The following is a 25018-nucleotide window of genomic DNA, read 5'->3' on the forward strand; positions in this document are numbered from 1 at the left end:
ATACTTTGGAGCAGAAATATGGACAATAGAGAGGTTCACAAAGCTAAAGTATATGTGATCAGTGACTGAGAAAAGCATTGTGGGATAAGAACATTTTTATCACTTGATCAGAAGTTACTCACTCATCAGATTACCTTATTGTGATTTAAAGAGCTAGTGTGATGAATTATCAACCTGACCGCAAAGAACAAAGGCACTCAATTTTTCTCTGTGAAACAGATTTTAGACGTGTTAATATGCTCATGCTTATATCATCTCCACAGCTGCGGCTCATAAATCATAAAGGACTGTCAACAGGTACAGTGTTTTCTCTCTCGTCTGAGGCTAGTGAATTTTTGCTCGTTTACACAATGGGCCAGACTAAACATGTTACAATTCATGCTAATGATTGAGTCTATTTTGACTTTGTAATGCATTGAGGTTACAGGAAAATACCCATATAATGATATCAGAGTGGTACCAATTGGTATGATATTAGTTATAGCGCTTACAGGAGTGCAGTAGATTGATATTCCTCAAGCATTTTTGATAATCCTAATCCTCTAATGCAGAGTATTAAAATTCTGTAATTAATTCAGTATTAATATTCAAATCTGCTAATCAAGGTGTTCAAGGCAACTTATAGTCTATTGGTGCATGGTTAAAGACCCCTAGAATATTTAGTGACAGAATGTTCAGAATTATGTCACCCTATTTAATCAGATTTTGCTGACACAAGCCTACAGTGTGGTTCATGTATTCATACAGACACAAGGTCACTGCAGGAAAGATGGTCTACAAAACATCTTCATTCATTGCATACATTATACACATGCACAGACACTGCAATGAGCACATAAGTTTGAGATAATTTGCAATTTATCTCTTGGTTACAGATACAAGACAGATCATGAGCATTCCAGTCAGTCACTGAGTAATTATATGCTAGATAAATATGACATAAATGTTATAAAGTGAGGGATTTCCCCCGCACATACTGATGCATTTGAGTTTGCACTTTGCTAAAAGCCTTCATGGCTGTTGATTTCTATAAACAGACTTTCATCAGCACATCCATAACTTTATAAAAGTTGAAATTAGACCCTCTCCAAGGACTACAAATGGGTAAAATTGAGTTCTTGACCTTTTGGCTGAATTTTTTTTTAAAGATGTTGTAACATAACACAAGGTTTAAATCACAAATGATAATCTGACTTTGCCATTCTAATATTCTTAGTATTTTCTCAATATGAAGTATTTTGACACGTAGTGTAAAACCAGAATCAGGGAATGACATGAGCTGAATTCAAAGTTGCATCCCCCACATAAGCACCACAGCTCAGCATCTCAGAGAACAAACACAGGTGCTTAATAAAGCCTATGTTCAAAGGTGATGCAAACAAAAAGAGTGATTTAGTCTTGGGAACGGCACTTCTGGTTCCAGCAGGACAGATGTACATATATTTGGTGAAATTATTTCTGCACCATTAGCCTCAGCAAACATAAGTGATTCTGTGTTGATCTGGTCAGGATTGTCAAACAAATAATCCTCAATTCACCAGCCATTAGCAGGAGAAGCACAATTTGAGCCCACCACTCTAAAATGAAAACTTAAATTCACTGCACCACTGTCTCATCTTTTGAGACTGATCTTTCCCAAATACTTACTGCAGTAACTGCTTCAGCATTGTCTGCAGAATGGATTACCTACAGTAGCAGTACCTTTTGTGGCAGATGCTTAGCTGAGGGGTCTTCCTGCTGAGGAAGAGAGAGATGAGGGGGTGGGTCACAGAGAGTCTAGAGAGAAGAGCAGAGCTTTGATCGCCCTTCCTTCCCTCAGGGGGTGTTCTGCTTGTGCACAGGTCATTACCATAACTAATTTATTTCTTGCACTCCCTCCCATTATGCATCAGGTTTCTGTGAGGCTGTCATGCCTTTGGAGAACGAGTGCGCACATTTTATTACATTTGAGTATACAGTAGTAGTATAGCTATTACTCAATCTAATTTTAACTCAAATATCAGTTTTAACCCCTATTTATACACTGCTGGTTCCAAAAGCTTGGAATAAAAAAGAAATTCTGAATTGTTTTACTTGATCAAAAATGCTGTAAAAACATGAATACTGTTAAATATTATAATAAAAAAATACAGTATTTTAATATATTGTGATCCTTCAGAAATCATTTTATGTTGATTTAATGCTCAGTTGTTATTGGTGCTCATCAATGAATAATGGTTTGTTTTATTATCAATACTGTATTATTATCATACTGTAGTTGCAAGTTCTCATATGAAAATAAGAATTTAATAAGAATTTCTTCTTACAATCCTCTTACAATCCTCTTGAATTCTGATGTCAGGCAACTGTTGAAATCACAGAGCAGAAGCAATCCATCGGGGATGACCTGAGGGTTGAAGAGATGGGAAAGCAGGACCGCTGTGCCTCCATTCATCTGTATTACACTGGAGTACAGTGCCGAACCATCCACTCTGTCCTCAAGAACTCCACTGTTGTTTCTTGCTAACAGGCAGAACACGGCACATTAATGCCCGACACATGCATTATTGATGGAGGGCAGGAGCTGATAAGCTCGTTGTAGCTGCAGGCTTCTTCTTCTACACAGAGGGCCAATTAAAAGCAACCCAATTCATGGCCTCATAAAGCTTTTGGTTGTTCAGGGACAGCTGATATACTCACTCAAACAGATGGATGTGTAGAGACAACAGAGGCACCCAAGTCTACTATATACATATATACACTAGCTGTGTTGAAAAGCTTAGTGTGCTACCCATCTATGTAAGATTTATAGGCAATATAGACACACTTCTGACCCATAGGCTAAAGTTCTGATGCCTTATACCTTGTTTAGGGCAACTTCTAAGGCAGCACTGAATATATCTTGTATGCAATGTTATTGGCTTTGGATACAAGTTTCTACTAAATGGAAACGAACAAGTACATAATAAATATCTGTAGAAAATGGTTCCATCTTGTACAATTTTTCACCCAATGTTTGTATTTATTAGAGCATTGAATCATTAGCGTTGCAAGATGCTAACATCAGTCTCTATTTGAATGAACCGCAAGTGGATTTCCACACACACACAAACCAAAATGAATGGTTATTTGCTTTAGATTACGTTAGAAAAAATCTATAGAAAACAGAGATTTTACCTAATTAAAAAACACATTTTCACACAATTTGTGTGTGTGTGTGTGTTTCCTTTTCATTCCTTGTTTTTCTTTTCTTTTAAATCCATTAAGCTCTGAAACATACTATCATCATTCATCAACCTATTGGAATCAATTGTGATTGAATTTTTCTTCAGAGTCTCTTGTGAATTTACTGTTAGAAGTATTGTGTGACCATTATTGAGTTGTTGCCCACAAAGACTAATTTTGAGCTTCCATTCCAGTTAGGATGCTACCTTGGAAAGTGGCCACCTATGTAGACAGCAGAGAGGTCTGTCAGACAATCTGAATTTAATAGGACTGCTACTAAAACACACAGCCACACAAATCCATAAGATCTGGCCTTTTCACAGTGTCCAGCATGATGCATTATCACCTGGCTCCTCCCCTTTCCAACTCATACCTCTACACCAGAACAGGTTGAGAGAATGGCAGTCCCTATGGAGCACTGTTATCCCTGACACACACAGCTCACTGACAGCTCCAACATGACCTCTGACCCCACAGCACTCTGGGGCCTAAACGGCCATGTGTTGGGGGAAGTTTTTGGATATGTTGGGCTGATCCTTGAGACAGGAATCTCACTGGGGCTTTGGGATCTTTAGGGAGCGTGGGGGGTTGAGGTTTGGAGTATATGGAAATGTGTATGAATGTGTCGGTGGGTCCATGCTGCCTGTTATCTGTGGAGCGCTGCATAAATCATAAAGGGTCAGGGAGTCACGGCAGTCATTATGGCGTTCCCTTGAAATCACGCCCAGGGCCAGATTATCCATCCCAGAGAGAGACTCTCTGCGGTGAAGAAAGAACCTTTGCCAGATCACCACAAACAGCGCTTTGATTGCATTGACATCTCAGAGAAAGGCAACACACTGAGAAAAACTAATAGCGGCACGATACACCCAAGCAAGTGAATTTAGACTCTTCTCTGAATCATCAATAACTCTTTGTTTTAAAATATTCATGAGGTCAGATTGCTTGCCAATTCAAACAGCAAGAAAATCTAACTCTGTTGAAAAAAGCCTTAACCTACATTTCTGCAGATCTTTAATTTCAACACCAAATGCCTGAGAGAGAGCCATGTTAGTAATAACTTAGATTGTTAAAGTGTACTGCAATATGATAAGGCATACATTGCTAATAATATTGAATTATTCTTATGGCTCGATCATTAAGCGGTGCATGTACTGTATTGAATTGACTTTTACTTATTTGTATTATTGGTGAATGCAGGGAAGCAGGGAGGCATCACTACTGTCATTGCTCATATTAGAGTTATGGATTTAAACAATCCCTGATGCTAAATATTAAACTTTGGTTTAGAGAACTGTTGCTAAAGACGTGACTGTTCAAACTGCAGCTTGCCAAGGAGATGTGTGTTATTGCTTTTCTAAATGACTTGACAATTGTGTCTTGTGAATATCAAAGAGAAAGTATGCACATGCAGAACATGCAATTACCTACAGAAGCAGCCATTCAGAACACCCTTGCAAGCCTGTAACAATATAGACAAATTGCTCATAATACCTTAGCAACCACATAGAAAATATTGCAGTGGAAAGCTCATATTTTCAGAGTTGTTAAGATGTTTAATGATTTTCAAAGAACTGTCTTATGCTCACCAAAGCTTAATTTATTTGGTCAGAAATACAGTAAAACAATGTTGTGATGTACTGATAAAATTTTAAGCAACTGTTTATTATTTCAATATACTTCAAAAAGTAATTTATTCCTGTCATGCAAAGCTGAATTTTAAGAATTTAGTCTAACTGACCTACAACTTTTGAATGTGTACAATCAATCAATCAATCAATCAATCAATCAATGCTTTTTGTATGAATTTAGTGTTTAGTTCTTTTTCCACAAATTTCTGCAAAATATTCAGCATTATTTTTAAGTAATCTGAACTTCACACTTAAATATGAAATATACAAATAAGGTTATGAGTGAAAACTTATAAGGTTTAAATAAATCTCCCATTGATTCACCATTTAAAATATAACCAAGAGAGTTTTTCCATGACTTTCAAAAAGAGAGAGAGAGTAAAATAGAGGGATTGGTAACAGCAGTCAGAAGAGAGAACAATATCAAATTTATCGTCACTTCCACAGCCGCTGTATTAGAAACAGTCACCAATCCTGCTCCTGGAGGGCCAACGTCCTTCAGAGTTTCCTTCCAATCAGCTCCAAAACATGTACCTAGATGTGTCTAAAGTACTTGATTACCTAGTTCAGGTGTGTTTAATTAAGGTTGGAGCTAAACTCTGCAAGACAGTGGCCCTCCAGGAACAGGTTTGGACACCCCTGCTCTACAGCACACCTTCATAAGCTGCTACCTATCTAGGATCCACTTGTAACTGTCCCTGAGGTGTGAACAATGAATGTAAGTCTATGTCGATGTGTCTACAAGGTGATGGATGTAATTATTAGATGCCACAAAGGGAGAAAACTCAACTTACTGCCTGTCCGTACAATCGTTGGATTTCACCGGCCAGCACAATCTTGACTTCTTCCTGAAACAGCTCGCTTTCAGGTCTCTCAATCATGGCAGATTTTATTTAAAATGCATCAGGTTGGAGAATGACATTTCATTTACACAGAACCAGCGCCTAAAACCAAGCCTGCAGAAAACGTCCAGTAAACATTATATACCTTAAGTCTACATGGACATTTTATAAGGCAGAAAAAGTCATGAGTGCTCGTAGCTGACTGCCAAATTAATAGTCAAAAAGACACGGTATGATAAATACAGGCAGTCCCCGTACGGCTAAATTGGCCCATATTCATCATTCACTGAAACAACCTGTGTCACAAGAAGCCCTCCAGGGAACTTCTGTGATCTCTGTGTTTTACTATGAAGGCTACTGAGAGGTACTGCAAGAAGAACAAACAAATATAAAAATGATCTACTGGTGTTGTTGTAATGATTACAGATTTGGAACACCCAGCAGAATCATGAACTTTGCAGGGCCTTCATAAATAAACGTGAATGTGTTTGAGTGTATATGTGTGCGAGACATTTTAAGTGCGTTTCTGTGCCTGGAGGAGGGGCAAAAGTGTGGAATTGACTTTTTCTTCTATGGGGAGAGAGGTAATCACTCATTCTGAGTGGCAGGTGTGTTTTTGTTTGCCTTGCGCAATGGCCTTGCCCTGACACACACATTTAATTCTGTTATTTTAGCCTTCCTATTCGTAATAATTAAGTGTTCTCACACCCCAGTGATCCCAGTTGAAATGATGTATGAATTTTCAGTTATTTGCACGCTTCTGTGAGTGCTGTGTTTTATCCTTCGGGGCAGGGCGCTACAATGAGATGTGTGCTTGAACATTTGCTTTGCTTGTCACGGGGGGGTCTATGCTGTTAAACAGACATTTTGACCAAATTTGTCCTGAACACAAAATTGCTCTCTCTTCTTATGTCCTCTGTAAAGTGGGGTAACACAGGTGCACAGATTTGTTGTGATAAATGAGTGTTTGTATGTACATGTAAAAAACGTGTTTCATTAAAGAATATATATATATATATATATATATATATATATATATATATATATATATATATATATATATATATATATATATATATATATATATATATATATATAATGTGTGTACGTATTTTTTTAATTACAAATCCAAACATTAAACCAGCTAGATTTTGAGAGTTTCTTTAACAAAAAAATAGAAAATACAAACAACAACAACAAAAACATTCACATTAGATTAACATTAGATTTTTATTATTTTGCCCAGGCCTAAATCCAAGAGCGCATCGTTCAATTTAATTATCAAATACATCTTACATTGTTTATTATGAATATTGTTGGCTACTTGACATATAACTTCTGTTCCTCTGTTTAAAGTCACTTTTGTTAAAAGCGTATTACTAAATGCATAAATGTACATGCAATTAATAGAATGTTTAAAGTATTAATATTTTAATTATTTGAAATTGCTGTATATCAACATTTACAAAAACTACATAAATTGATTTCTCTGTGTGTGTGTCTGTGTGTGTGTCTGTGTGTGATATTTAAAATAGATTTTGTGTCAAGTTATACATTACATACATTATTTCACTTTGTTTTTATAATGGTAAGTAAAATGTAGTGCTAGCTATGAAATTTGATTTAGCAAGATAATGGGGTATTTTTTTTAAGTCGCAAACACAGAATACTATCCAAGGAAAAAATTATAATTTGAGGCATTATGCAAATTATATTTATGCTTCAGTAAAATGATCAGGTTTATTTTTCGCAATGCCAAAAGTTCTCATATTGGGGAAACAAAACAAACAAACAAAACACACAGTTATACATGAAAAACCGACCCAAACCAGGCCCAAATTTCATAGTTGACATTTTAGAAGAATTATCATAGCTCTGTTAAAACAAATAATTGTACACAAGCGGTGAAAATCATGATACTCCAACTAAACAAGTACATTAATTATAAAAGAAGTGAGTGAAAGAGCAAAGACTTCATGCTCACCAAAGTGCTTAAAAGAAAAATGAGCATATAAAGAAGACAGAGAGCAAGTGCTGCTCCATCAAGTGTGCAGTAAAAACAAGATAATGTATTACTTAAGCTCTGATCTGCCATGCAGTGCCACAATAAAGTTCATTATTTAATGGGAGAGCAGGACCACCATACAAGTGTTAATGCTCATGTGACTTTTTATAGAGCACAACACAGATGTTAGTAAATAACCTAGAATCTAATCTAATGTTTACAACATAAAAAAGAGAAGAAGAACAAGACGGAGAAGAAGATAAAAGAAAACATTGTACATTAAAAATATCATTTAACATGTCATTTTGACATGGCTGTTTAAAGGTGCACACTTCACAGTATATTTTTGTCATGTTAAAGATGAAACCAGTGTTTACCTGGGAATAAACATCTCTAAGGATCTTCAAACATCATCCTTTCCCTTTTATTTAGTTTTTTGATGTAGAGGCTACATGCAGCAACAACTGTCCTTCAGCTCCGTATGTATGTTGTGAGAAAAACCTGACAGAAGAGAGACCGGGAAAGAGATTGAGGAATTTCTTAATGCAGATCTTTCAACTAATATTTTCAAAGGGTATGTGTTGAACAGAAGTGCAGCATGTTTTTGCTAGATAGAGCGTGAAATGAATCGTGAGGAAACAACAATTGAGTGAGTCTCAGAGAAACGAGAGATGGCCTTTTAAATTAAAAATAAGGAGTGTACAGTTTCCACTGCTCTCACAAATCACTGATAACATATTTACTCAAGGCAAGTTTCAGGGAGAGAAAAACACTTTGTGTGCACATCTTACAATATTCATATCTATTTGTTTGTGTCTTTTGTGTTTGTGTTGAGTCATTGTAGAGCTGTGCATTTAATCGAGTTGAGAATATATTTTCAATTTCAATGCAGTTGACCCTCTGCTTATGCTCCTTCCCCATTAGTTACTGTTACTTACTCAGACAAGCTTTACGAAAGATCCCAAAGGAATAAACGGATCCTAACAATTCTAACACTAAAGCTGCATTAATAAAAGTAAAATTTTAAGTAAATTGACATTTTAGTCAATATCAAAACATCTTTTTCTCAACGTTTTGACCTTTGGTCCAGATTGAGACTATGCTTTTTTCCAGCGAAAATGATGGTTCTTGAAAAAATGGATGACTATTTAGTTATGTGACACCACCATGTGATTCATGTTACATTTCCATTATTGTGCCTGCTATTTATCCATTGTTTTGAATGGAAACCTTGCACCTTCTCTGGGTCCCTGTGTCAATATTATAAGTGAAAATGTGAATGTAAAATACATTTTAAACTCATAGATCCTCCACAGAGTTATAAAGAGCAAAGGTTTGTCTGATAAAATGCCATATAGCAAAAGTTACTAAGGTATGATGCTTTTAAAATAAGGGTTAGTGAAGAGTCATATCCTAAAATTGAATTAAACGTATATATATATATATATATATATATATATATATATATATATATATATATATATATATATATATATTCTATTTAATTTGTTAATACAAATTACTAATATGAATTATCATACACACACATTCTTTTTCTGGTGGCTATTTACTGGTGAAAGCAAAAGTAAAATCTGCTGAGCTAATTATTTTAACAGTTTCAAACTATGAAATATATCTAATCAGGTGAGAAAAATAAATAAATAGGGGAAAAAGGGAATAAATTGGCATAGTTAGGCAAATGAACTTGTCTTCCTGTCATTACGATTTGTGATTGTGTTTGTTTTGGCATAATAAAAAAAAAATCATCCCCTAATTAAAAGCAGGTAATTCATAAATTCTAAATTTTGTCAAACTCTGTCTAGTGTCCTAATGTGTTTATATGAGGGTGTAATCATACAAATGGCCTTATTTCCATATTATCTATCCTTTCCCACATTATGAGGCAATCCATAAACTCTCATTTCCCAACAATACTGCCTTTCTCGGTGAAACATTCAGCCATAAACAACACCCTCTGAATATTTATCATTAATTAGATGGTTTTCATTGCAATCTCTTAGCTAAACAAAAGCATATGTTTAATATGTGCTAAAGCTAACTGTAGCAGCAGGGCAAAATGTTCCTACTTCTGTTCAGAAGCAGCCAATAAATTGTAAATTGATTTTCAATTTCAGACTTCTTTTCCTGGTCGGTTTCCAACATATGATGTAGTTAGCAGCTGCCACATTTGTTCATGTTGGCCATATTTTCAAAAGTGCAGCAAAATCACAGTATATACAGTGACCATGTTGAGGTTTTGGACTACTCAGACACTTTGAGAAAGTTTGGATTTGGCTATATGTAATGAAGGACATGCTTTTAGTTCTTATTATAAAAATATGACATTTTAAAATAATATACTAAATAATAATGTAAACTAATTTGAACGTTTATGTGACGAGTGGGGCGGGGCCGAGGGACATGGGAGCGAGGCCGGAGCCTGCTGCCATCCGCCGGAATGGGGAGGAGCAGGGAACGGGGGACTCCTGCCGGCTGCCCAAAACCGGAGGAGCCGTCGCCGTCTACCGGGCGGCGGAGGAGTGTCGTACCGTCCGCCGAGGGCCGTCCAGTGCCACCGCCAGGCACCGCGGAGGAGATCGCCCAGCTGGTGGAGGGCCGAGCAGCGGTGCGTCTGGGAACCGGATTTTTTTATTTTTTTTCCTCTCTCCCCTCTCTCGTCTCTGTCGCTCCTCCTTCCATCTCCTTTTCTCTCGCCTCGCCTGTCCTACCCCCAGGTTCCCGCAGATCCCCGTGAGCGGTCCCCCCCGGAGGGAGGGGGGGGGGTAGAGCGCAGTCTCGGGAGTACCCCCCGGCCTGCGAGGGGCGATGGGGGTATGTGATGAGTGGGGCGGGGCCGAGGGACATGGGAGCGAGGCCGGTGGAGTGATTGGAGATGAGCTACACCTGTTCGATCCACCGGTCTCGAGGCCCACGGAGGAGATGGAAGGATATAAAACTGGAGCGACGACAGTGAAGGACGAGAGAGGACCAGGCCTGGGCTTTTAGTTGTGTTTTGGTTTCATTTTATTTGTGCGCACCAGTCGTCCGTGAGGGGCTGGTGCGCTGTTTTGTGTTTATTTTAAATTATTAAAATGTTGTTTGATTGTCCGCCGGTTCCCGCCTCCTTCTTCCGGATGAATACAAAGGTTTATTCATTACAGTTTATTTAAAGCAAATTAAATTATAGATTAAATGCATTTAAAATGCAATTAGTATAACTTTTGACCCACTTAAGAATATCTGGTAACACTTTATTGTACAGTGTCCTTACAGTGTTACATAGTAATACATAGTAATAACAGTATATTAAGCAATTAGGTTACATTTTATTTTAAGGTGTCCTTGTTACAGTAATTATACATTTAAGTACTAAGCAATTAATGAACTATATGTACTTACTAAATGGTTAGGGTTTACATAGGGTTACTTGTATGTAATTATGCATAATTTATTGTTGTTGCTATTATAATAGTAATACATGTAACACGTGTAACGACAACACCTTAAAATAAAATTTTTCGACCATCTAACCCTAAAATAAACCCTCACCCTATACTAAGTCTTTAAATGTTCAATTAAACTGTAATAAAGATGCATTGATTAAACTTCAAAAGGTTAAATTTCATTTTAGGATGTCCTTGTTACAGTATAATTAAATATTTAAGTACTGAGTAATATTAATTAACAGTATGGTTTAGGGATAGTTGAAAGTAATTACACATAATTTAGTGTTATTACTACCATAAGTACATGCAATGTGTAACAAAGACACTGGAAAAATAAGGTGTTACTAAATAAAATGTCACTGAACATCTCATAATTACTAGCTATTAATTATGACTTTATCTTCTAATCTACTAATTACTATTTCCTTTGAAATATGTTTAATGTGTACTGCTGAATTGTTTGATCAAACAATATGCCAGAAATGGCACTTTTAAAATCTGTTCAATAGAGCAAAGAAACTCATACAGCTTTGGAACAACAAGTAAGAAAATGCTGAAAAATGCTTCATTTCTTTTGGGGTGAACCTTTTATTTTTTAAACACTTTTTTACATTTTTTATTTTACTAATATTATATGATCTGCAAGTAGAGTTTCCTTAAATGTATTTCTAAAGATTATACGTACACTACAAGTGCACATTCAATACATTTAAGCACTTTTTAGGATTGATGTGTCATAATAGACAGTCAATATTAGTATAATATTTTACACCTTTGTTAATAGTGTCAGTGAGTTCAAGTGCAGCTCTTCAGTTCTGAATCTGTTGGCACACCTTTCCATTCATTCACACCAATGCACACATGCACTCTAGGGTACGTTTTCTTCTTGTAACTCAACCTTGTAAATTCCTTTCAGATTGTAGGATAGGCACATGAGTAAAACGCAGTTGGCTGATGGTGTAAATAACAATTCACAATGATAACTACAGAGCTGCTAACTTGCAAACATGTCAAAGCATCCCTTATCCTCATCCAGTCCATTACCTTACTGCACAGGTATGTGCTCATGCTCTCTTTACTGGATAGTGTAATGAGAATGGAAACAAAAAGAAAGAACAGAGGTGAAAATAAGTGTGCTAGCAAGATGGGAGGACATATATGTTGTTACTGTAAGGGACAAGTATGGGCAGCTAGGCAATAATGAGGAAAATTGGGCGGGGTTTCAGGGTGAATAACTGTGTGTTCAATACCTTGCTCTTATAATCATACACCTAGCACAATGTTTATAGGCTCCCATGAATCAAAGCCAATGGACAGATTTACTCTTTCTCCATGAACAATAACTCCACCCTGCAGCAGGGAAAAAAATGTGGGCATTCGGAGTAGAGTTGCCAACTTAGCATTACAAGTGTTTCCATTTATGAAGAATGAAGAATTGTAAATAAACTGTAAATTTAAACTACAATCAGTCAGTAGACAAGAGTGGTTTAACACATCTTCGGCCAGATTACTCCAAAAGCTACAGCTATATAAATTATTTTTCCTGGTTTAAAATATATTGTTGTAAAGTCTACAATTTAAAGTTGTTTACTATGCTGGCAGGATAAGATTGTGACAATCTTATTTACTAAAAAAATAAGAAAAAAAAATAAATAAAGAAATTCATAATAAAATGGTCAAATGAATGGCAGCTATGGCTACCAAACTAAAAATTACAGTAAAATGTTTTAATTGTAATAAAGTGTAAACAATAATTTTATAGAAATATTCATTTAAGGTTTTTATACAGAAATAAAAATGGTTTTAAAAATCTTTAAAATTTTAAAAATGCTAAAAAATTAAAATTAAATTTTTTTTTTTTTTTTACACATTTTCCCTTGTTTCATGTTTCATTCAATTTTATGGTTTTTGTTTGGCAGCTATAGATGCCAGTCATATGACCTTTTTTTTTTTCACTGGACTTTTTTTTTACAGTTTATTCACAGATTTTTACAATGAAAGCATTAAATGTTCTACAGAGAAACCCTGTTATTTTACAAATCATTACAATCAAAACATGCTCACGACATGTTTTTTTCGGAAGACAAAATACAATGTCTGTAAAAATGTCACATACAATTAAAATTTAACATTCCGGTTTTCAAAGAAATACAGCACAAGTGCATTTACAGTAACTGCACTGATGAAGAACATAGAACAGTTTCATAAAAAATGTGAATTAAATATTTTCATCTTAAAGGATAATTTCATTTCCAAAATAAATATTTCCTGATAAATGTACTCACCTCCATGTAATCCAAGATGTTCACGTCTTTCCTTTCAAATGAATATAATTTAAAGGTTTTGAAGTAAACACTCTTGGATTTTTTTCCAAATAGTGGACTTTGGAAATCTCTACATGATCCCAGCTACACTTATTAATCAGCTGGGTTCATGTAGAGCCCTTTGAAGCTGCACTGAAACCGCAGTTTGGATCATCAACCTATTGGCTACATTGAAGTTCACTATATGGAGAAATCCTGGAATGTTTTCCTCAAAAATCTTAATTTCTTTTCGACATAAGAAAGAAAAACATGAACATCTTGGGGGTAAGTGAATTATCAGTTTATTCTGTAATGGAACTAGTACTTTAAAACTGACAAAATATGTGTACAGTATTGTCAAGTTGATTTGAAAACAATTTTATTATTCAGATGTACATTTACATTATCGATTCATTCTTTATAAATAGTGGGCTAAATTCGGGAACAGGAGCCCTCCCTGGGCTAAACTCGGGTACAGGAGCCCTCTGTGGTCTAAATTCGGGAACAGGAGCCGACACTGGCGTGAACTCTGGGGCTGGAGCCAACACTGGACCGAGCTCTGGGGTTGGAGCCGACATTGGAGTGAGTCTCTTCCTCCGCAATCCACTCCTTAGGGTTGAGGAGAGGGTGATGACCAGTGGGCTTGACATCGGACAGCCGGCAGGCTTGACTTCTAAACGGCTAGTGGGCTGAACAGCTGGTGGGCTTGTGTAAGTCACAGCTGGTGGGCTTGACTTCGGAATGGCTAGAGGGCTTGACATCAGAGTGGCCAGCATTTCTGGTCTGAGAACTATCGTGGAGCTTCAGAGGATTCGGGGGTGTTTGGGGCTGGGTAGGAGGTCCGAGCCATTGGTACAGTATGTTTAAGCCAAATATTAATTATAAATGTTAATGAGATGTGTTCAATTCCTGTCTAGTGATGTGTGTTTATGTTGAAATATACTACAAATGGTTTGTCTTTTCAAATCTTCTATCGCGCATCATTATATTTATTGAGTTGACTCATGTGGTTTATGTTTAATGCTTCAGAAATGTGACGTTATTTTCGGTAAGGGAGCATAGTGAGCACCAATGCTCCCTAGATTTGTGGTGCATTGTGGGATTTTTCAGGGAGCGACCGTTCCAGTGTACTGGAAGGATTTTGCGATTAAGACAGCCTTAAAATGGCCGACTCCATGATCAGTGCCCTGATTACTGAACAAGGGAGCTGAGAGAGATGCACCCACTGCCATGAAGCCCTACATTCAAGTTGAAATGGCCATGGCCGTTTTTTTGTTCGTTTGTTTGTTTTCATAAGGACGTCAAATGGGTCTGAATGCAATTTCATGTTGACTTCACATCGATTCTTCATAACTCTAGAGCTTTTGCCCCAGAATCAGTTTTTAAAAAATGTGTGCAGGTCCTGTATGGTCCTCATCATGAGTGGAAAAGGACAATATTTGTAGTCCACCATTGAAAACCAATAAAAATAACCCATGTGATAAGTCACAGTCGCTACTGGGTTAATACAATATAAACCAAGGTAATAAAAAAACTATATATATAAGAACAATCTCCACTTCTGTCAGTAACCTGTCTTCATGCTCAAGCCTGAAATGTGAAGATTGAAAAAACAAAGTCAGAGGGTTAAGGGATGAAGTCTCCCAGCAGTCATGTCTGTAATGGGCCTCTGTTGTGTGCAGAATTAAATGCGGTCCAATGGCCCATAAACCATCATACCAACCAACTGGGTCAGGGTCAAAGTCCCAAGCAGCGCTCTGTATGGAATCGCAATTGCAATCATCCACACACCCATGAGCCAGGAAGGGTCTTTCCATTCCTCTCACCCTCGATGAAAATGCAGGATTGGCGTCCAGCCGGGGGTAATTTGGCCTGTATCTAATTATCCTCTGGGTGCATGCACTCTCTAATGGACCATCCCCACAGAGCCTCCTTCCTTCTCGAATATTCACAAATGTGGGGATGGCGCATACACTTCTCCTGACCTCCGGATGTCACGTCTCTCACTGTCAGTCCTGCAAGTCCACTATCTGACAGCATGTCTCTGCATTTCCTCTCTCAGGAAGAAGATTGGCAGTGTCCTCTCTGTCTGACCCCTACAGTGTTTGCTTCAGACCCCCCTCATAAGCTCACAGTCCCAGCTTACCAAAATGCAGTTATAGAGAGGAACTGAAATTTAAATAGATCCATTCAGATTTGCACTGAATGGAAAAAAATAAATAAATCAGTAAGACTTTATAGTTTCCATCCATATTTTATATATGTACTGTCACTGAGCCATCACTTAACAGCTTAATTTAGCCAATAACTGCTTGGTTAGATAGGAAGAGGCTGTCTAACAAAAATATGAAAGAACCAAAGACAATTATTTGTTTTTATGTGACTAATCTAATATATCTTAATCTAATATAGATGATTCCAGAATAGCAGACTAAGAGGAATTTAATAGAAAAGTGCATAGCACTGCAACATTAATGAAGACAAACAGACAAACAGACAGAATTCAAAGCATACTATCTGACTAAAATCATAACACAGAAACAATTTTATTTTTTACATTTAGTTTTTTACACTGTGTAATCATTAAAAAAGTGTGGAGAAAGTAAGTGTACTCTTAAAGTAATAGTTCACCCATAAATGATGGTAATCAAACCATCCCAATTGACTTCCTTAGTATTTATTTCCCTACCATGATAGTTAATGGGGACCAACAACTGTTTGGTTCTTCAAAATATCTTCTTTTGTGTAAGCCTGAGAAAGAAACTTATACAGGTCTGGAATGACATGAGGGTGAGTAAATGATGACAAAATTTTCATCGTTGGGTGAATTATTCCTTCAAATATAGTAACATGTCCTTCTTTAGCAGCATAACCTCCAGCGAATGTTTTCTGTAGCTGCACCTTTAACCTTTACCTTTAACTAATTTTGAAATACAGTATATTCCCCCACAAATTTATAGAGTGGGGAAACTATGACGTCAGAACCCAGAAGAGTAATTTGCCACTGGTTCCTTTGAGACTTTCCTATGGGTTCTTAATGTTTTTTTTTTTTTTTAAATTTATGAGTAAAATAAACCCTGTGTTAAATATAACATACCTATACGTTTACATTTTGTTCTGTAAACTGCACACACTCACAGCCAAAACGTTCTCATCAAGTTACTTATTAAAATCATAAGTTTTCAAAAATGAACATATCTGTGGCTAACTACTCTTCCGGGTTCTGACGTCATAGTTTCCCCATGTTACTGAAGTTTATTAATATTATTGGATTGCTTTTACAGCACATTCCTCTTTAACTTGAGATATTTACGAAGAAGTATCCAATGTCGTGAACCTCACATATTTTGGACAAAATCTATAATAGTAATGTTTGTATTATTCTAATTTGGAAGCTTTCTTGGATAAAGAGATCATGTAAATCATTCCTGGTCAATCTTTAAGGTGAACTTGTTACAGTGTAATTATACATTTAAGTACAAAGTAGCATACAGTAAATTACCAACATGTTTTTTATTATATGGTTAGGGTTAGTGTTACTTTTGGTTTAGGGTTATTTGCAAGTAAAAATTTATGATTTGATTATCAAAATGCGTGGTGCTAACATGTTTCTGCTTACATCAATTATCTTACAAATGATATCTCCAGTGAACTATATATGCTAAAATCCATAACAAAATCCATATTGAGTAACGTGCGATTTCATTTTTGTAATTTCATTCACATCAGTCAACCAGAGCACCTATTTCATTGCTTTTATTTCCATAATTGATTACAGCTTCTGAATAAATGAATTTAATATAGATTGTTCATACATCAAAAATTAACAAGCAACTGCTGTTATAAATTTAGAAATACATTGACATACAGAAGTCTGATATATACTGATGTCAATGCACGCATTTCCGATTGAGATTAAGAATTGAAAAACCAATATTCATCTCTTTTTTTTATGGACTTTCAACAGGCAGTTAACAACTGCTCTCAACCGTACACTAAACACCTGCTCAGGAATATTTAAACTCTTGATACAACTATTCGTGAGCATTTGCAGGGAAGTTCAGATGTGAATGCTAATAGTGCTAGATGTTGTGGTTAAGTTTCAGGGGAAAGAATGAGACCTAAATTCCCCTTCAGACAGCACTGCATGTGCCTGAAACTCAAACCCTGTGTTTTTTTAAGATACTGCATTGCAGTATTTGGGAAGCATTATTTTTAAGCAGTGTTTCTGGTAAATCCTGGCCTTCAAAAACATTCTTGGTGTAAAACAGTCTTGTTTTTCACCCTGTAGGCCCACGCTGGGCATTTTTAGTGCTGGGATGGAAATTTATCTCAGCAACAGAGAGGTGTGTGAGAGTTTTAGGTAAAAAAAATAAAAAATATATGATTTGCTCAATTTACAACCCACTAGTCTTTGTAAAATCTCAAAAGCCAGTTCTAGAAGGACATCCTCCTCCAGGAAGTCAGACACAGACCATTAACAACTGCACAAGAAACAGAATTTTGTTGCTGTTTTGGAAAGAACTAACTACTATATATATTTACTGCAAATAATCTTAATCATTCTTTTAAACTAAAATTATTAATTATAATAAAATATGTTAAATACATCAAATTAGATACAAATATTTCATTTTCTTTAAAACCATAATTATTTTTTGTCCGAGTTTTTCTTTTTTAAGTGACAACAGTAATAAAGCCCCACTCATATATATTATATAAAGTCTATACTTTTTATATGAAAAATTGTTAGATTTATTATTATATGTATTATATCTTTTTCTTTTTTTTTCAAAATGTAAAACGAATGACCAGTTTAGCACAGGAGTCCATGTTCACTTCTATATATGCTTTATTCTGTAATATTGATGAGCTGTTCTAGTTGAAGATTATGATAAGGCTCCAGTAGTCATGTTCCAACTTCCTCAAACAGTTCCCGGCAGACTCTGATTTAACTCTCAAAGACACTTGGAAAAAAAAGACTAATGAGTAGGTTCAGGAATATGGTATTGTTAACACAGTGACCCAGATAAGAAGAGCATCATTAAACAAAATTGCAGTGAATATAATTCATTATACTGACATGGAACATGTTTGGGCAACTTGTACGAGTGTCTGAGAAAAGCATAGTTGTTATCTTCATCCAGTAACATTCAGCTTGAAAGTGTATGGGTTTGTACTGAAGTGTATAGGTATGCTTCTAGAACTGACACTTATCATCAGGGAGCAGAACTACTTTACTGAGCTAAGCACACTAAATCAGGCTCTCATGAGGAAATGTCATGTTTTAGAGGATAACCCTTGTGACAGTGACAGTGGTTCATTCTGCTTCTGCATTATAATCATCTGAATAGTGTTATGTGCACAAAACAAAATTGAAATGGATTTTACGAAAATCGTCATCTCCACAATTAAAATTAAAGGGGAGTTATTTACAGTGTTAAATAATTGGATTCTCATGGAAACACGAGTATTTCTGTGTAAAAAAATAAAATAAAAAATCCTTCTGGTTTGTACAGCATACGTTTCAGAAAGTTTTTTTTTCGACCATGGCTCTTTATGATGTCATGCAGGGTGGAATTCCTTGTATGGGCACGTGTACCAAAAGGGGTGCGTTTCCCAGTGCGACAACAAGAGCATGCCCTTCAATGTCATCCGCAGTGATGCACAGGTCTTGCTCGAGAAGGACTCCATAGAAGTGTGTTTTTGGTTGTAAGCTAATGATAACCTTGTTCAGCTTCCCAAAGAACCCAGCGTTGTGTGAACAGTACCAGCAGCGGAGTTCCACAAGTGTGTTTGTTTGTTCCCATGATTTTGATTTAAAAAAAAAAAAAAATTCTAAACAAGGCCCAGTTCGACGCTGGATTGCACAATGTTTGATACTCAAAGATTGAGCAGTCCCAGTGATAAAAGATAACTGCCATGATTCGGAACTGCAGGCAGTAAGTAAAACTGCATCAAATTTCTGTGTTTTGTTAGCAATCAGTGCTCAAGTGCTCAACACTCTTTAGCTCCGCCCACAGCATGCCTCCAGGAGCTCGTTGTTTTTAGAGAGAATCGTAAAGCTTTGTCTTTTATAAATCTGATAAAACTAAAGATTCTTTGGAGATCTGAAGGATGCAGTACTACTTTACAGGTACTACAGATTGACATGAGATTGGGCGAAACTGTGTGTGTCCCCTTTAAATGTCATTCATACTCAAACATTCAAACTTGTTAGTCCAAGCTTGATGTCAATTGTGATCAATTCTTTTAATTTAATTTAATTTAATTTAATTTAATTTAATTTAATTTAATTTAATTTAATTTAATTTAATTTAATTTAATTTAATTTAATTTAATTTAATTTAATTTAAATTCATTTCATTTCATTTCATTATATAAATTGTTTTTATAGAGGTTTGTGTTGGGGTTATTGAATCAAAATGGCTAAATAATCATGACAGTATATTTACAGTAAATGTATAATATGCATAATAAATATTTGAATAATAATAAGAAGAAATTTATATTGAAATAAAATATTTTAAATCTATTACTACTACAAGTACTTCTAAAGCAATTAAACTGTATTAATTAAACAATTGTATTATTTAAAACATATTTAATAATAATAATAATAATAATCATCATTTAAATAATATATTTTAAATCTATTATTATTTATTATTATTATTATTATTACTAAATCTATAATGTACATATTACACAAATAAACCGTCTGACTCTATAAAATGATGATGATGATGATGATGATGATGATGATGATGATTATGTTGATTATGCATAATTTAGTAAAATCATGTCAAACAATCAATAGCAAGCCTGATTTAAATCTGACTGTAGGGAAATCCTGGTATTTCCAAGTGCAATTTTATTCTGTTACAAATATAAATGTCACATCTGATTGCAGGACTCTGGGTGAATGCCTTGTGTGTATTACTTGGGCCCTTCACAAATATTTAAATGTCAGCAGTGCATGAACACTTTCCAATTATCATCGTCAAGAGCTGCACTCATCTTCTGTCCAGATTGCAGCTGATCAATAGTCTTCCCCAGCCAGCAAGCCTCAGGCCTATGTCTCTGGAGACACACCGTCTGAGAGTGACAGAATGCAGAATGAAGACACACACACACACACACACACACACACACACACACACACACACACACACACACACACACACACACACACACACACACATACACACACACACCTAAGAGAATTCTGACCCCATAATCCTGCTTTTTGTAAAGTTTTATCGTAGGAATTAAACATGTCATTCAAGACAAGAGGAAAATAATAACATGATGCAGGATGACAGCTAAGCAGCTGTAAGTTTTGCTCACTTTATGCCAAATATTTAATAGTAGCTTATACGTGGTGACTGTCAGTCTGTGCGCATATGACAGGATTTTTCAGAAAAATGTATACAAGACATAGTCAACCAGATGATGAACATTATTAACAGCAATTATTGTATGATGCAATCACACTTGTAGCAATATTTGTTAGAGACAAATAGAGACATAATTAGCATAGCTGCTCTTCCAACAAAGTAAAATTAATTAGTTTAACCCAAGCTAAAGAATAATAATGCGTATTTGATCAGATGCAACTGCAGTCACAATTTAAGAGATGCATTATTCGAATGCTTGGCAAAAGAGATGAGTTATTAATTTAGATTTAAACAGAGTGTGTCTGAACCCCGAACCCCAACATCCAGAGTTTGGGAGCCAACTGTGAAAAAGCTCTACCTCCTTTAGCAGACTTTGCTATCCTAGGAACTTAGGAAATGAGAGCTTTGTTGTGATATATGACTTGACCGCTTTGTGTAAAATATCAAAAATCTACATTCTTCGTAAAAATTCTTTACAATTATTTGGTGGAAATTTGTGTGTAGGCCTAATACATTTCTAAGCTTCATTTTACTGCTTTATGTATGATGTATTCTTTATAAAGAAGAGACTCTAAGCTTTCAAATGATACCATATAATGAAGGCTTTGAAAATGAAGCATAAACATTATTTATTTGAGTTTAAGTGGTTAAAAAGTGATGCGTTACTTTACTAGTTACTTGGAAAAAGTAATCTACGTAACTCACGTTACATGTAATGCTTTACCCCCAACACTGATTAAATGATCATTGCTAATAACGGCCTTTTTTTATTCTGAGGCAGTCTGAAGAACCAGATTAGCTGTGCAGGCAGAAAGTTTCAATGTAAATACAAAGCATAATGTGTGGTTTTATAAGGTTGGAAAGAAAATATGCCCTGGTAAAGGTTGAAAATTCCCCTGAAAATAAATGCCAGAGGGCAAATACTGGCCCTTTTTAAAAATTCTACTGCTGTGAACTGAATTGCATGGTTTTAAATTGCACAGCTTGATCATCAATTCAAATTTAATCCACAGTCTACCTTGTTCCATACAGTATGATCCAATGAAGCAAGCACAATTAGTCATGCAATTCATCCTAAAAATAACTCTTGTCATTTTAGGTAATCACGTGCTTCTTAAATTTGCATAAAAGTAGAGTGGCAATATCCATAGTGTAAACAAAGACATGTTTAAAAGAGCACATCTCAAAAGTAATTTTTATAATGTCATATTTGTTTAGAGCATCTAAAAACAACAATAACTTACTCTAAACAACAAGACTCTAAAACACCTTCTATATTAAAACAAACAAACAAACAAATACATAAATCAAATCTGCATATCAAGTAATGTACAATACTATTTGTTTTAAGTTTTAGGTCAGTAAGATATTTTTTTTAGTGTTTTTTGAAATAAAAATAAAAATAAAAAAAGTTCACTAAGGCTGCATTTTATAAATAAAAAAATACAGTAACATATTATTACAATAATCATTACTAATGATAATTTAAAATTATATATATATATATATAATTTCTTCCAGTCAAGACAATGTTTAATTTTAGCAGATATTTATCCAGTCTGTCATATGAACCTTCAGAAATTATTTATAATAATAAACAACATTTGAACAACTGATTTGGTGTTTTAATATTTAATATTTTGTATAAACCTATGTGTACCTGTAATGACCCCAAACTTTTGAAATGTAGTGTATGTGGACTTCAAGAGAAAATATATGAAAAAAATTTCTAAATTGAAATTTCTATATTTCCAGTAAAAGATTGTGCCAAATTTCTTTTTATTGGTTATTTTTGAGCATTTTTATTAACTAACTGTATGTCTGTGCTTTGCGGGATCCATTCACTTGATCATTTGCTTTTGATGTGCTTACTGTTTATATAAAATACAAATTGCTTGCTAATAAAGAAAAAAAAGTCATTTATCCCACCCGTTGCTTCTGTTTCAGATCCTTTATGTTTCCTCTGTTGTGTACATCCTGAGGCTAATTGCCCAACCCATTAGCATAAACACCAACTCAGTGCCCCCGAGTGGGGGCTGTAGGATCCCAGCCCAATTATTGAAAGAACTGCTTGCCTGAATGTTGGCCCTCTGTGGGCTGGGGCAGGGACAGAATTAACACACAGAGCGCACCAGCTGTGAACCAATCGCTGCGAGCACAAACAACATTTTAACAGCGGTCACACAGCAGCCAACCACTCGTTGCTAGCTGCTAACACCCACACAGCACTACAGGTAACACACTTACCACACAGGCATTTAGAAGTAATAAGTATGCTTTGAGAAGATCTTTTTAGATGCAGCCTATGACAGCCAGTCTTCTGAATGACTGAAAATATGAGACAAAAATGTGGGAGTGGATCAAATAATCTGTCAGCCAAGTTCTTTGTTTTTCATTGGATTGCCAATTTAAAGAATACTCTTGCTTTATTTCTTCTGTGCAAAACACCAGTTGCTTTAAAAAAAAAATCAAAATTTCTACTCCAATAAAGAGCAAAATAGCAAATGTGAAGTTGTCAGTATGACAATTTACAATACAATATACAGTGATCAATGAAATGAAATCTTGTTCAAGACATTTTGATATGCCATACCTTCGTGAAAAGAAATTAAGTTCATGACAAGAGCAATACCAAGTCATGCCAAGTAACCTATTTATGTAGTATTTTGTACAATACAGATTGTGTCCATGCAGCTTCACAGTGATAAATGGGGAAAAAAGCGGATTCAATTATGGTAACTCAACAATGGAGCTGCAGGGACAGGATGTCAATATAACGTCAGGTTGACATGACATCGGACAGACATTACATTTTGGTTGAGAATGAAAATCGGGTTGACGTCAGTATTTGATGCCAATTTTTACGTTAACTTAACATTGAAACATTAAAAACAACAAATATCAATGTCAGATGACATCGGTATTGGACATCAGTTTAACATTGACATTAGACATTGCTTTGACATTGAATTTTGGTCACCTGAAGTTACAACCGAAATTTAACCAAATATCAACATCTTGTAATGTTGGGTGCCTGCCGGGAGACAATTCACATTCTGCTCTAAAATACAAGAGTGTCATTATTTAGTTCAAATCAGTTCAGTGTTGGTTCGTAATCACAATTTCTGCTTCTAACGATTTATTAAAGGGATAGTTCACCCAAAAACTCTGTCATTAGTTACTCACCCGCATGTTGTTCCAAACCCGTAAGACCTTTCGTTCATCAGATGTTTTCTCATGCAGCAATTCAACTACCACTTTCTAGACCCAGAAAAGTAGTAAAATGCTCCATGTGACATCAGTAGTTCAACTGCAGTTTTATGAAGCTATATTTGTGTGCGCAAAGAAAACAAAAAATTAACAGATTTATTCAACAATTTCTTCTCTTCAATGTCAGTCTTCAACGTACATTCATGAGAGTATCATGACGCATGCATATGGTGCTGCTGATGCAGGAGTCGTTGGTAGTTGCATTGCTGGAAAGCTCTCAGATTTCATAAAAAAAAAATCTTAATTTGTGTTCAGAAAATGAACAAAGGTCTAATTGTGACTAACAGTAACATGCAGCCCTAAATAATAGGACTGAAAATATAGACCATTAAGGTAACAGATCATGGAAATATGGTCTTGGACTCAGACCCGAGATCAAATCATAGACCACAGTTTTATGTTTTTTTTCTTGTCACAGACTCGGGAGCATGTGGACTCAGTTTTGAGTCAGACTTGACACTCTTCTGGCCTCTGTCTTTATTCAGACTTGAATGAGCTGGTCTCAATAACACTGTTGGCTCCAGGAAAAGGGTTGACAACAGCTAGATGGGCATTTTTGTCAATTTCGCCAATTGCGTTGTGTCTCAGATGAGGCAGAGGGCTGGAAACATGTCAGCATGGCATCTCTCATTTTTACATGCAAGCTCTCTGGTCCCTTTTTTTTTTTTTCATTTTTGGAGCTTGACAGCTACCATTTCCACTCACTTGCTGGCAGAATTTCCATCTTTGAGTAAATTATTAGGGTTTTGGGCTTATTAGTATGCAGAGAAAATAACAGTGTTAATTTGTATCCCATTAGATGTTCATTTGTTGGCGTGTTGTCAAAAGTAAAATTAAACTCATCATAAAGGAACAACCATTGAGCCAAGATGAACATAACCACAACCGAATTTTAGAAAAATAATTGAAAGAATTTA

Source organism: Carassius carassius, chromosome 32, assembly GCF_963082965.1.
Source record: "Carassius carassius chromosome 32, fCarCar2.1, whole genome shotgun sequence".
Taxonomy (NCBI): Eukaryota; Metazoa; Chordata; class Actinopteri; order Cypriniformes; family Cyprinidae; genus Carassius; species Carassius carassius.